The following is a 14,006-nucleotide window of genomic DNA, read 5'->3' as shown; positions in this document are numbered from 1 at the left end:
TGCTCTGATAAGTATCCATCCGCCTTTACTAATTATCGACCTGCCTCCGGTGAGTAGGTTATTTGCACGCAGCCAAATGCGCCTCCGTTAAACCTGTAAGTGAGTGTGTTGGAGTTGGGTTGCGGTCACGCTGCGAAATTCTAATATTTTAACTTCCCACCCGTCCCCTACCCACCCTTTCTTGGGGGTTGAAATTCCCTCCATTATGTAAAAAGCATTGCATGTGAAATGCTAATTTGCAATCTATACTAGTTAAAGGACATCAGTTGAATCTTTCTCCCTTTTCTAATACATACACATAGGAAAACTGGATTGGAATCCACCATTCATCTGTAAGGTTTATCAGATGGCCAAATTAGCTTACCTGTGAATTGTCTCAAATAACCCAATGCAAATTATATAAATAGTTACCCAAGCCAAACCATCACAACAGGATGTAGTTACAATATTGAGAGAATTATAATTAACCCCTACTTGCCAGTGTTGTTCAAGATGAAGTCAGACACAGAGATGCATTAACTAACACGATTTTATTTAACAACATCTATGATAAAACCATCACAAGGTTAAACATGAAAATTGTATAAAGTACTTTTATATATACTAGTGTTTAAATCATCATAAGTACAACAGTAATTTAAGTACATGGCAATCTCGGCATTAGCTGGATTTTGCTTTATATTGTAATAGTCTAACAGAGGAAAGGTCAGTGTGCAGGACTATAGTATGCCTTAGCGAGGTTAGGTTTACAGTCTGTATTTAATGTATTACTGACATTTCCAATATCAAGGTTGCCTTTCTGTGACATGAGCTTAACATAAGAAAAGTTAGCATGCAGGTACAGCAAGCAATTAGGAAGGCAAATGGCATGTTGGCCTTTATTGCAAGGGGGTTGGAGTACAAGAGTAAGGAAGTCTTGCTACAATTGTACAGGGCTTTGGTGAGACCTCACCTGGAGTACTGTGTACAGTTTTGGTCTCCTTATCTAAGGAAGGACATACTTGCTACTTGCCTTGGAGGTGGTGCAACAAAGGTTTACTCGATTAATTCCTGGGTAGAGAGGGTTGTCCTGTGAGGAGAGATTGAGTAGAATGGGCCTATACTCTCTGAATTTAGAAGAATGAGAGGTGATCTCATTGAAATGTAAAAGATTCTAAAAGGGCTTGACAGGGTAAATGCTGAGAGGCTGTTTCCCCTGGCTGGAGAGTCTAGAACTAGGGGTCATAGTCTCAGGATAAGGGGTTGGCCATGTAAGACTGAGATGACGAGGAATTTCTTCACTCAGAGGGTTGTGAATCTTCGGAATTCTCTACCCCAGAGGGCTGTGGATGCTCAGTCGTTGAGTGTATTCAAGGCTGAGATAGATAGATTTTTGGACTCTAGGGGAATCAAGGGATATGGGGATCGGGTGGGAAAGTGGAGTTGAGGTCGAAGATCAGCCATGATCTTATTGAACATAGGGATGGGACCTGCATCTGTGTTTTACGTGTGCGATGTCTGATCTCTGTTCAGATTCCGTGTAGACAGTAGACTGTTATTTTCAGCAAATAACAGGTACCAACTACCTTTAAGAGATTGCTAAGAAACATCCTCCCTTTAAGAGATCGAGCTCCCCCTGGTGGTGGAAAGTGCAAATTGCATTGATTCCATGTGCAAGGCCCAGAATGGAACGCTGATTGCAGGTGAGTCCTCCGGCCAGCCGAAACTTGCGTCCTGCCTGTGCAGGGGTCATTGGGCACGGGGTAATAGTGCATCACGCTACCTACGCCCAAAAACGGCCCTTATCGAATTTTATCCCCCTTAGCCTTTTTTAGCCTTCTATCTTTCACTCTCAGCAGTTTTCAGCTTTTGAAGTGGACATAACCATCAAAACCCAACCAATATGATCATTTCCATCATTTGGATCCTTTTTCAAGGTGTCAATCAACTGAGCAAGCATGTATCGGAAGCTTTAATTCATAGATATTTACAGGGAGGCGGGGAGGGGCCATGGACATAAAAAGATAGTTTATTTTTTGGAAACAGGATACTGCATAGAGATGCCAAGCAGAAAAGAAAACTGTAAAGGACAAGAGATTATAAGAAGAAAAGGCTTTAGCCTGGCCTGTAAGACAGAATGATGGGGGATTATTCTATTCATGTTAATTAAAAACAATGGAGTGGGATAATGTCACATATTTCTGCAAAGATAGGTTTTACCAGTTGAACTAAGTGATTCCCATATCTGGCTCTCTGTGTGTTCATCTTACTGTGGTATAAAGTCGCTTAACAATTCAGACTAAGCTTTGTCTCATCTGGGCCTACCTTTGGAGGCATTGAAGAAATACACGTGCGAAAGATACGGAGATCCAGTTTAGGTCACAAGGAGTTTCACTGTTACACCCCAGGGTCCCACTATCATACAAGTAGATATAGTGCAGTGTCACTCAATTGTAGAAGTAAAATGCTCAGGCCACTTATGGGAACAACTTACGCTACTGAATCCAAGAAAGTATCTATGGCAGACCTGAATTTGTAACAAAGCCCATAACATATCAGTCAGTCTATTGGTATATAGCTTTGTTCAAACCCTAGATGATTCAAGGGTGTATGAATCTTTTATGGCACAGATTTCCTAGCAATGCAAGAATTAACCTTTTTAGTTTTGCCAGAGTGCCTGTAGTATGGCCACAATAACTAGCTTTCCTACAAATGTGTCCAGAATGCTCTAGTTTTCTTAAACTTTCTTGTACTCTACTGTCAAACTGTACTTTTGCAACTTAAGTAATGTGTTCTGTAGTCTTAATGTAGAAGCTTTTTCATAATTGTTTCAAACAGTTTAAAAACTTTATCCCCCACAAAATTTCTTGCATACACATCTTAATGGAACTTCCAACATGCAAATATTATAGCTGCAAGTTATTTTTGTATTTGGGAATACAAGAATTGAATTGTTGTAAAGGCTTGTAAGGCACACACTATCAATATCATTCCTGAATGGTCACAGTGTAGTATTTTACCCCTGGGGTTTCCATCACCAGGCGTTGTAGCTCTTGAAAACTTGATTGATTGCTTCCATCTTTTTCCATTGGCCATAAGTTCCTACTGTTGTGTCTATCCCATGTAATTGACACCCCAAGGCCGATTTTAACTCACCCACCCAGTGGAAACAAGGTGATCCTAAAATAGCACTGATGCATGTACTGCCCGTTCCCGCTCGGATTCCTCCTGCCACCATATTTCCCGGGGCCTTCTGCTGGGCGGTCCGGGGGGCCTGCCTGATACAGGCAGAACTCTAGTTACTGCAGGCAAATCAGAGTCTTATGACCTACATAGGACCCCGCTGCAATTTTGAGGGACAGCTGGGCGGAGCGTGTGTTGTGCATGATCCGCCTACTTGTACCAGGCGGTGGAAGAGAAAAGGCCTGAAAAGGTAAGAACAGAATTATTTTTCTGGGGCTAGGAGCAGCAGAAAGTGCTCCTCCGGACTCCACAACAATAATGTGGGCCACTGCCATCCCAGGTCCCCTCCCCAACCTCGTGATCGGCTTCCCCTAATGACCAGCTTGGCTTCTGGACTGCTTGATATTACGCAGGTAATACAGTGAGATGCCCACTTGGGGCATCCCGCTCTCCAGCAGCATGCTAATGAGGCCTGGTCCTCGAAATGGTTCGGGCCTTCCGCCAGCAGGTTCGGGCGAGCATTCTGCCCGCTGTCCGTCTGTTCCATGTCTGGAGTTCAAATCTAGCCCCTTGTATTTTACATAAGAACATAAGAAATAGGAGCAGGAGTAGGCCAATCGGCCCCTCGAGCCTGCTCCGCCATTCAATAAGATCATGGCTGATCTGATCCTAACCTCAAATCTAAATTCATGTCCAATTTCCTGCCCGCTCCCCGTAACCCCTAATTCCCTTTACTTCTAGGAAACTGTCTATTTCTGTTTTAAATTTATTTAATGATGTAGCTTCCACAGCTTCCTGGGGCAACAAATTCCACAGACCTACTACCCTCTGAGTGAAGAAGTTTCTCCTCATCTCAGTTTTGAAAGAGCAGCCCCTTATTCTAAGATTATGCCCCCTAGTTCTAGTTTCACCCATCCTTGGGAACATCCTTACCGCATCCACCCGATCAAGCCCTTTCACAATCTTATATGTTTCAATAAGATCGCCTCTCATTTGAACTTGTACCTATTCACATTCAGCTTCAGCTTGATATTGTATTCTCTTACTTGTTAGGGATTTTTCCAAACTTTGGTCATCTTTCTGTTCATTCTCTTCCCAAATCAAGATATCGACCCTCAATATCCATGGGGGCTATCCAATCTTTGGTATGAGATCAGCAGAATATTCTGAGAAGTGGCGTGACTAGCTGTTCATGCCATTTCTCCAGTGGTTCTTCCAATGTCCTATCAAAGTTACGGCAGGAGATTGGGACAATCCCCTTGGAAATTCAGTGTCACCATCTTTAATAACTTCCACTTCTTCAATGTTACCTAGAATCTGTGACGTTATGCGTTGGAATATTCCTGAAGCTGAGGTGATTGCAAAGGGCGCTCTTGTAAACAAGCATCTGCCAAAAGGACCATTAAAAATGTACAACTTTGATGAGTCTTCATCCAATTATACTGGCCAATTGTTTCAAGTATGCTAAAGGTTTTGCCACTTGATAATTGTGGCACTTCTTCCTCCATGATTTACATTGAAAAATGTTCTCTTTTTATGGCTTTTTAAAAATCTGTAGGGTCAAGGCATATTCTTACTATTCACTGTTTGGCGTAACTATTGTCACCATATTATTGACCCACTGCCTTGGTACTTTTACTTTCTGCCTTGCACCAAATTTCTCCATTCTATCCAGCTCATCACAAACGTTATCATGAAGTATGACTGGCACTTTCCTTGGTGGATATATGACTATTTAAGCATCTAGCTTTAGTCATATGCTCTGCTTTCACGCTACGCATCCTCAGCTTTTAAATACATCAGCATAATTCTCGGTCACTTTTAGGTATTTATTGTTAGTGATTGTATCGATAATTTTGATCAATCCTAACTGTGTTAGCGTGCTCAAAGTTTAAGGACAGGCTGTACTCACTGTTAGAATCATAGAAAATTTACGGCACAGAAGGAGGCCATTCGGCCCATCGTGTCCGCGCCGGTTCTAGAAATTGAAGTTTTAGACTTTGATATTTGTCTTCATATTTGTCTTTATATTCACTCACTAACTTACATTTTCCTATTGAATTGATATTTTAGACACAGCACATCAACAACTTTGTATAAGATTTGTTCAATTTTTTACTTAACTTCTTTAAATTGACACCAGATTTGAGTTCCGGTGCCTAATGTAATATGAACAATTCTGTCGTTTGTCTTGAGGTTGACTGTCCATTCAGCATAATCTCATGGCTGAATTGCATCCATAAAACTATCATTCTCACTCTCAGACTGCTCTTCCACTCTATGCACTTGTTTTTTTATTCTTTGATTATCTGATGAGGATGTTGTTGGTTAGGTTTTGCAGTTTTGCAGTCTTATTAGTGTAGTGCAGTGTTAGTAATCTCAAACCCACCTCCAGGACTTGAGTACAGAATTTAGGCTGACATTTCAGTGCTGCCTTTCGGATGAGATGTTAAACTCAGGTGCTGTCTGCTTGTTTAGGTGAAAATTAAAGATCTCAAGACACTATTCAAAGGAGAGTCGGAGTGTCTCTTGGTGTCCTGGCCAAAATTGATCCCTCTCTATTAGGTTAGATAGGTGGTTGAAGTGAAGGGGGATAAAGGGAAACGGGAACAAGGTGGGTATTATTGGTTTAGGACAACTGCTCATGGACTGGTTGGTCCAAATAGTCTGTTTCCGTGTTGTAATTTCTGTGTAATTCTGCTTTAGTACACATCTTTTTCCTAACATGCGATTTACCACAATAATTCCGATTCATGATCTGTGGTTGACCAGTTTGATCTGATTTTTTTTACATTGTGTGAAGTAGCAGCTCTGTTGCTCTTACATCATCTACTGCACTGCAATAATTGAATAGATGTTCTAGCTATATTTACTTGGCTTCTGCTGGTCTGCTATCTTTTAGTATTCTGGCTCTGGCATGATCTTGAATTTTACCAACTATGACATTGTGTGGCTGGTTAGTTGGTGGGAGGGTCAGATGGGGGTCATAGTGCGCATAAGTTGCACTATGACAGTCTGGGACAGGCTTGATGGACAAGCTGGACTTTTCCTGACCTTTGTTTTCATTCAGTCCGTATGTTTGTAATTCTTTCTTTAACAAGGCTGTCTACAAGACTGGCCTTTGTTTGCAAGTCTATTACAAATGGACAGTGTTTTCTCCTTGAACTTGAAACCTCGTATTAAACATGACTTTTGTATATAAGGGGTAACTTTAACCTAACCCACCTGGCAAATAAAATCGAGCAGGGTGTAAAACGGGCGGCCGATCCGATCTCGTCAGTTTCCCACCGGGTGGAGTAGGTTAAAATTACTCCCTAATATTCTTCAGTGGTGTGAAATATTCCTCAACCTTGTCCATTAACATCTTTAGTTTCCAATTATTCTCTCCATCACCACACCATACGATAGACTTCTATCGCTTCCTCATCTATCATGGGCAATAAAATACCAGCCTGCAATTATTTGATTTCACTCCTTGGCCCATTGCTTTTGCAAACAATTGAAAGTGCTGGTTCCATTTTCTCCATGCTTCTGGGACATTTTTTTTGTCTCAAATGATCTGGGTACTTAGACCTTCCACTTCCACTCTAGTTCTGACATCATGCAATGGTTTGTAGTCTATTTTAACAACACTCAGAATACTGGCTGCTGAGTGCTCTCTGTGCTTCCTCGCCACACATTTAAATTCCACATCCCATTTTCTCCTCCTCCTGCGTCTCATCCATCTCTCTCCGACTTCCTGGCATTTCCTCTTGTGCTTCATTCCACAACCTTAATCAAATGCTCCACTACACCCATGACTAAATGCAAGCCTCTCCACTATACTCCCACCTACTTTTAAACTAACCCCACTCCTCAGTCAACACTACCCACTACCCCCCTTCCAACTGTTCACAACCTTCAACTGCTCACTGCTTTTAAAACAGCCAATGCTCCCCCCAATAAAGATCTTGTTTCAAATATGCATCCATCACACAACAAGCATTACATTTTGTTACAGTTGAAAACCAGTTCTTGGGCTATTTGTACTGGAGCCTAAAATTTACAAGCAATTTACTGACCGCAGATTGATCTCACCAATTTAAAAGAAAGAGTTTGCATTTCTATAGCGCCTTTTATGACCTCAGCGCATCCAAGAGCACTTTTGTAATGTAGGAAATGTAGCCAATTTGCGTGCAGCAACATCCCACAAACAGCAATGAGATAAATGACCAGATAATCTGTTTTACTGATGTTGGTTGCGGGATAAATGTTGGCCAGGACACTGGGGAGAGCTCCCCTGCTCTTTGAAATAGTGCCATGGGATCTTTTACGTCCACCTGAGAGGGCAGATGGGGCCTCGGTTTAACGTCTCATCCAAAAGAACATAAGAAATAGGAGCAGGAATAGGCCCCTCACGCCTGCTCCGTCATTCAATTGGATCATGGCTGATCTTCGACCTCAACTCCACTTTCCCGCCTGATCCCCATATCCCTTGATTCCCTTAGAGTCCAAAAATCTATCAATCTCATTCTTGAAGATAATCAACGACTGAGCATCCACAGCCCTAGGGTAGAGAATTCCAAATATTCACAAACTTCTGAGTGAAGAAATTCCTCCTCATCTCAGTCCTAAACATCCGACCCCTTATCCTGAGACTATGTCTCCTTGTTCTAGACTCTCCAGCCTAGAGAGGTAAATCTCAGTGTCTATCCTATCAAGTCCTCTACGAATCTTCTAAGTTTCAATGAGATCACCTCTCATTCTTCTAAACTCCAGAGAGTATAGGCCCATCCTACTCAATCTCTCCTCATAGGACAACCCTCTCATCCCAGGAATCAATCTAATGAACCTCCGTTGTACTGCCTCTAAGGCAAGTATATCCTTCCTTAGATAAGGAGAACAAAACTGTACATAGTATTCCAAGTGTGGTCTCACCAAAGCCCTGTACAATCGCAGCAAGATTTCCTTATTCTTGTACTCCAACCCCCTTGCAATAAAGGCCAACATGCCATTTGCCTTCCTAATTGCTTGCTGTTTCTTGTACACCCAAATCTCTCTGAACACCGACATTTAATATTTTCTCACCATTTAAAAAATATTCTGTTTTTCTATTCTTCTTTCCAAAGTGAATAACCTCACATTTCCCCACATTTTACTCCATCTGCCACCTTCTTGCCCATTCACTTAACCTGTCCATATCCCTTTGCAGACTCTTTGTGTTCTCCTCACAGCTTACTTTCCCACCTAGCTTTGTATCGTCAGCAAACTTGGATACGTTACACTCGGTCACTTCATCTAAGTCATTAATATAGACTGTGAATAGCTGAGGCCCAAGCACTGATCCTTGCAGCACCCCACTAGTTACAGCTTGCCAATCTGAGAATGACCCGTTTATTCCTACTCTCTGTTTTCTGTCTGTTAACCAATTCTCTATCCATGCTAATATATTACCCCCAATCCCATGAGCCCTTATCTTGTGTAACAACCTTTTATGTGGCACCATATCGAATTCCTTTTGAAAATCCAACTATACTTCATCCACGGGTTCCCCTTTATCTACCTCCTCAAAAAAGGTTACATCCTCGAAAAACTCCAGTAGATTTGTCAAACAGGATTTCCTTTTCATAAAACCATGTTGACTCTGCCTAATCATATTCTGATTTCCTAAGTATAAAAGTCGACACCGCTGACAAAGCAGCAATTTACAAGAAACTAAAATGACCTGGATTCTCACAAGACATACTTGAGCAGTGGCCTTAAAAGAAGAAATTAGGTTAACAGCTAAAAAATCAATTTTAACTTTTGAGTATCTGACCAGCGGAGAGGGCCTGAATCGGCAGCGAAGAGGCTGGAGCCATTTTGAGACCCTGTTACTGCCCTGTTAAGGTTATTTCAGCAAGTTAAAATTGATCCCCAACTTGTGCTCCGTGCCCCAGGCTCCAAATGTAAGCAACAACATGGGAGAGCAGCTAGTATTATTCATTTTAATTACAAATACATCATCACAGCTTTGCTTTCCAGGGTTTAAAACATTGGAATAACTGAAACCTTTTTAGAGTGAGACATTTAGAGATGGAGATATGGTGAGTGTACATATTTGGTTGCACTTTCTATGGTCATTGCATTTTGTTATTTTTTAGTTCTTTTTCTGTTGTTACATCTATATTCAATAGAAAGATGCTCTTCATGCTGCAAAATTTCAGGGATAAATAAGAAATTAAAAGAATATTCTTATGTAGTTCTAAGATATCCTATGGATGGACAGAGATCAGATTTACATAAAGCATTAAAGGGAAGGAAAATATGGGAAAGTACCTTCCCAATGGCTCGGTTAAAAAAAATAGGATTCCAAAAATTTGATATTTTTTTAAAAATTGAATTTTCTGCCCCAATGAAACCTTCCTTCCACATTTCAGACCTCCTTCCTTCCTGTGTAGGTCCAGAACCATCTGACTTTGGAAAACATACTACCAGATGGCCACTCTGCACACATTGCTGATGGCATGTTTTCCAAGTTACGTCCTAGGCCAGTCCATAGTTGCAAACCCCATTAAAATGAATGCAGCAACTCCAAGATACAAATGGCTCCTCCTGTCAGTGATGTCACTGGAACAACCTGGAGGGAAGGAGACTCAAAATGATGGATCTCTGTCTGGTGAGAAATATGATTTTTTTTGTTGATAGCACTGTTGACGACTCCTTCCATCACTTTGCTGATGATTGAGAGTAGGCTGATTGGACGGTAATTGGCTGGGTTGGATTTGTCCTGGTTTTTGTGGATGGGACATACTTAGGCAATTTTCTATACTTTCAGGTAAATGCCAGTGTTGTAGCTGTGCTGGAGCAGCTTAACTAGAGGCATGGCTAGTTTTGGAGCACAGGTCTTCAGCACTACAGCCAGGATATTGTCGGGACCCATAGCTTTTTCTGCGTTCAGTGCACTCAGTCTTTCCTTGATATCAAGTGGAGTGAATCGAATTGGCCATATCAATCCCACAGAGTTAGGCACAGAAATGAACAGGAAGAGAATTTCTAACCCAGTAAGTGTCATGGCTGCATTCTGTGTTTTTGTGGCATTGAATCAAAAGAGAGATTAGGAGGTGTGACCAAGAGCTTGGTCAAAGAGGTGGGTTTTAAGGAGGATCATAATGGAGGAAAGGGAGGTAGAGAGGCAGAGGGGTTTAGGCATGGAATTCCAGAGAGTGGGGCCTATTTGGCTGAAGGCACAGCCACCAATGATGAGGCGATAGGAAAGGGGATGCACAAGAGCCTGAAGTCAGAGGAACAGAGAGTTTGAGGAAGGCATTGTAGGGCTGGAGGAGGTTACAGTCATAGGGAGAGGTGAGGTCATTGGAGGAGCTTAAAAACAAGGATGAGAATTTTAGATGTGAGGTTTTGGGGGACTGGGAGCCAAGGTGAGCGAGGACAGGTAATGGGTGAGAAAGACTTGGTGCTGTACAGGATAAGGCTAGCAGAATTTTGGATGAGCTGAAGTTTAGGGAAGGTGGAGGTTGGGCGGTTAGCCAGGAGAACATTGAAATAATTGAATCTGGAGGTGACAAAAACGGGGATGAGTTGTCACTGCTCAGTATAATATTAAAATCATTACCCTGATGTTTTTCAGTGAGACTGCTGAGCATTGTCTTCAGACTTGACCAGAAGCGGTTGGACAGCGTGAAATGGGCTGCTAATTGGCATTGGTGATCTGCAGCCATATTTCTGATGTCAATGCTGACTTTATGTTGCCGCTGCTGATGAATCAGTCCTCCTCCATATTGAGCACCACTTGGAGGAAGCACTGAGGGTAGCAAGGGCACAGAATGTATTCTGGGTGGGGGACTTCAATGTTGATCACCAAGAGTGGCTCGGTAGCACCACTACTGACCGAGCTGGCCGAGTCCTGAAGACATAGCTGTCAAACTGGGCCTGTGGCAGGTGGTGAGTGAACCAACATGAGGGAAACACCTACTTCAGCTTGTCCTCATTAATCTACCTGTCGCAGATGCATCTGCCCATGACAGTATTGGTAGGAGTGACCACCGCACAGTCCTTGTGGAGACAAAGTCCCGTCTTCACACTGAGGACACCATCCAACGTGTTGTGTGGCACTACCAACTTGCTAAATGGGATAGATTCAGAACAGATCTAGTAACTCAAAACTGGGCATCCATGAGGCGGTGTGGGACATCAGCAGCAGCAGAGTTGTATTCCAGCACAATCTGTAACCTCTTGGCCTGGCACATTCCTCACTCTACCATTACCAACAAGCCAGGGGATCAACTCTGGTTCAATGAGGAGTGTAGAAGATCAAGCCAGCAGCTGCACCAGGTGTACCTAAAAATGAGGTACCAACCTGGTGAAGCTACAACACAGGACTTACATGCATGCTAAACAGCAGAAACAACATGCTATAGACAGAGCTAAGCGATTCTACAACCAACAGATCAGATCAAAGCTCTGCAATCCTGCCACATCCAGTCATGAATGGTGGTGGACAATTAAACAACTAATGGGAGGAGGAGGCTCCATGGACATCCCCATTCTCAATGATAGCAGAGCCCAGCACGTGAGTGCAAAAGACAAGGCTGAAGCGTTTGCAACCATCTTCAGCCAGAAGTGCCGAGTGAATGATCCATCTCTGCCTCCTCCCGATGTCCCCACCATCACAGAAGCCAGTCTTCAGCCAATTCGATTAACTCTACTTGATACCAAGAAACGGCTGAGTGCACTGGATACAGCAAAGGCTATGGGCCCGATAACATCCGGGCTGTAGTGCTGAAGACTTGTGCTCCAGAACTAGCCAAGCTGTTCCAGTACAGCTACAACACTGGCATCCACCTGACAATATGGAAAATTGCCCAGGTATGTCCTGTCCACAAAAAGCAGGACAAATCCAATCTGTCCAATTACTGCCCCATCAGCCTACCCTCAATCATCAGCAAAGTGATGGAAGGTGTCGTCGACAGTGCAATCAAGCAGCACTTACTCACCGATAACGTGCTCACTGATGCTCAGTTTGGGTTCCTCCAGGACCACTCGGCTCCAGATCTCATTACAGCCTTGGTCCAAACATGGACAAAAGAGCTGAATTCCAGAGGTGAGGTGAGAGTGACTGCCCTTGACATCAAGGCAGCATTTGACCGAGTGTGGCACCAAGGAGCCCTAATAAAATTGAAGTCAATGGGAATCGGGGAAAACTGTTCAGTGGCTGGAGTCATACCTAGCACAAAGGAAGCTGGCAGTGGTTGTTGCAGGCCAATCATCTTAGCCCCAGGACATTGCAGCAGGAGTTCCTCAGGGCAGTGTCCTAGGCCTAACCATCTTCAGCTGCTTCATCAATGACCTTCCCTCCATCATAAGGTCAGAAATGGGGATGTTCGCTGATGAATGCATAGTGTTCAGTTCCATTCACATCCCCTCAGATAATGAAGTAGTCTGTGCCCGCATGCAGCAAGACCTGGACAACATCTAGGCTTGAGCTGATAAGTGGCAAGTAATATTTGCGCCAGACAAGTGCCAGGCAATGACCATCTCCAACAAGAGAGAGTCTAACCACCTCCCCTTAACATTCAACAGCATTACCATCACCGAATCCCCCATCATCGACATCCTGGGGGTCACCATTGACCAGAAACGTAACTGGACCAGCCACATAAATATTGTGGCTACAAGAGCTGGTCAGCGGCTGGGTATTCTGCAACAAATGACTCACCTCCTGACTCGCCAAAGCCTTTCCACCATCTACAAGGCACACGTCAGGAGTGTGATGGAATACTCTCCGCTTGCCTGGATGAGTGCAGCTCCAACAACACTCAAGAAGCTTGACACCATCCAGGACAAAGCAGCCCGTTTGATTGGCACCCCATCCATCACCCTAAACATTTACTCCCTTCACCATCGGCACACCATGGCTGCAGTTGTACCATCTACAGGATGCACTGCAGCAACTCGCCAAGGTTTCATCGACAGCACCTCCCAAACCCGCGATCTCTACCACCTAGAAGGACAAGGGCAGCAGGCACATGGGAACAACACCACCTGCACATTCCCCTCCAAGTCACACACCATCCTGACTTGGAAATATATCGCCGTTCCTTCATCGTCGCTGGGTCACAATCCTGAAACTACCTTCCTAACAGCACTGTGGGAGAACCGTCACCACACGGACTGCAGCGGTTCAAGGCGGCGGCTCACCACCACCTTCTCAAGGGCAATTCGAGATGGGCAATAAATGCTCGGCTTGCCAGCAACGCCCACATCCCATGAACAAATAAAAAACAGGATTTTCCCCCATATCTTATCTTGTTCTTTTAGGGGAGAAAAAATAACCCACCATTGCCTTTGTACAGTAATAATGATGCAGAATTATGAATTTGGTCCCACAACTGTCCCTTTCGTCCATTGCTACAGTTGGTTGTGTTTTGTCCATTTAGGACCAAATTGTCAGTCAGGATGAAAGTTCATATCAGCTTTGAATAGCTGTATTCAGTTTTCCCAGGTTTTTATTTTTAAAATTATTTATGTGAAAAGATATAATGCAATAACAAAAATTATCCCATGTTAGTAATTACAATATATTAATAAAAGAAATGCAAAATTATTACGCCTATATAACATCAGTAAGTGTCACTTATCGAATTCATTTGTATTACATCAAATGATGGAACCAGTTATGGAGCTCAATAGTATTGGAGAACTAAATTACCATCAGTAGAAATACAATCATTAACCTCGGGTACTTTTGCTTCAGCTGTATGTTAAATTCAGCTCTCTCACATTGTTGGACTCAAGACTTCTATTGCCAGTTTCTCCAATAATGTCAATATTCACATTTTAACAAGAATTAATGTATTTTAAATTAG

At 43.0% G+C, this 14,006-nt stretch overlaps 1 protein-coding gene across 1 annotated transcript in view; it reads left to right on the top strand.

Annotated features, from left to right (window-relative positions):
- The window catches only part of LOC137328279 (cytotoxic T-lymphocyte protein 4-like), a 43,533-nt gene that overhangs the window by 14,499 nt on the left and 15,028 nt on the right, over window positions 1-14,006 (top strand). The gene's annotated exons all lie outside the window — the stretch shown is intronic.

The sequence above is a fragment of the Heptranchias perlo genome, chromosome 1 (genome assembly GCF_035084215.1).
Source record: "Heptranchias perlo isolate sHepPer1 chromosome 1, sHepPer1.hap1, whole genome shotgun sequence".
Lineage (NCBI taxonomy): Eukaryota > Metazoa > Chordata > Chondrichthyes > Hexanchiformes > Hexanchidae > Heptranchias > Heptranchias perlo.
This window is presented reverse-complemented; position numbering and strand designations above follow the sequence as displayed.